Source organism: Arachis ipaensis, chromosome B9 (genome assembly GCF_059453495.1).
Source record: "Arachis ipaensis isolate K30076 ecotype BB chromosome B9, ASM5945349v1, whole genome shotgun sequence".
Lineage (NCBI taxonomy): Eukaryota > Viridiplantae > Streptophyta > Magnoliopsida > Fabales > Fabaceae > Arachis > Arachis ipaensis.
The window spans coordinates 58,288,247-58,289,458 of NC_142444.1; the positions used below are offsets into that span (position 1 = coordinate 58,288,247).

General features: G+C 41.2%; 1 non-coding gene across 1 annotated transcript; it reads left to right on the top strand.

Moving 5' to 3' along the window:
- The first annotated feature begins 722 nt into the window (after positions 1–722).
- On the top strand, positions 723–830 carry LOC148544773 (small nucleolar RNA R71). The gene has a single exon (XR_015901772.1). It is a non-coding gene; the product is annotated as a small nucleolar RNA R71 (small nucleolar RNA).
- Positions 831–1,212: the final 382 nt, after the last annotated feature.

Genomic DNA, 1,212 nt, shown 5'->3' on the forward strand with positions numbered 1-1,212 from the left:
GTGTTGCTTAGAAGAGTACTAGGAGGGAGATTAGTAACTTTCTTACTCATCTGACCCACTTGTGCCTCCAAATTTCTAATGGAGGACCTTGTTTCACTCATGAAACTTTGAGTGCTTTTAATTAAATCAGAGACTACAGTTGCTAATTCAGAGTGGTTCTGCTTGGAATTCTATGTTTGTTGCTGAGAAGATGATGGAAAGGGTTCGCCATTGCTAAACCTATTTCTTCCACCATTATTGTTGTTGAAGCCTTGTTGAGGCCTTTGTTGATCCTTCCATGAGAGGTTTGGATGATTTCTGCATGAAGGATTATAGGTGTTTCCATAGGATTCTCCCATGTAATTCACCTCTTCCATTGCTGGGTTCTTAGGATCATAAGCTTCTTCTTCAGATGAAGCTTCTTTGGTACTGAATGTTGCTGCTTGCATTCCAGATAGACTTTGAGAAATTATATTGACTTGCTGAGTCAATATTTTGTTCTGAGCCAATATGGCATTCAGGGTATCAATCTCAAGAACTCCTTTCTTCTGAATTGTCTCATTATTCATAGGGTTCCTTTCAGAAGTGTACATGAATTGGTTATTTGCAACCATTTCAATGAGTTCCTGAGCTTCTGCAGGCGTCTTCTTCAGATGAAGAGATCCTCCAGCAGAGCTGTCCAATGACATCTTGGACAGTTCAGACAGACCATCATAGAAGATACCTATGATGCTCCATTCTGAAAGCATGTCAGAAGGACACCTTCTGATCAATTGCTTGTATCTTTTCCAAGCTTCATAGAGGGATTCACCTTCCTTCTGTCTGAAGGTTTGGACTTCTACTCTAAGCTTACTCAATTTTTGAGGTGGAAAGAACTTTGCCAAGAAGGCATTGACTAGCTTTTCCCAAGAGTTCAGGCTTTCCTTAGGTTGTGAATCCAATCATATCCTAGCTCTGTCTCTTACAGAAAAAGGGAAGAGCATAAGTCTGTAGACCTCGGGATCAACCCCATTGGTCTTGACAGTGTCACAGATTTGCAAGAATTCAGCTAAGAACTGATGAGGATCTTCCACTGGAAGTCCATGAAACTTGCAATTCTGTTGCATCAGAGAAACTAATTGAGGCTTAAGCTTAAAGTTGTTTGCTCTAATGGCAGCGATTGAGATGCTTCTCCCATAGAAGTCGGGAGTAGGTGCAGTAAAGTCACCAAGCACCTTCCTTGCATTGTTGGCA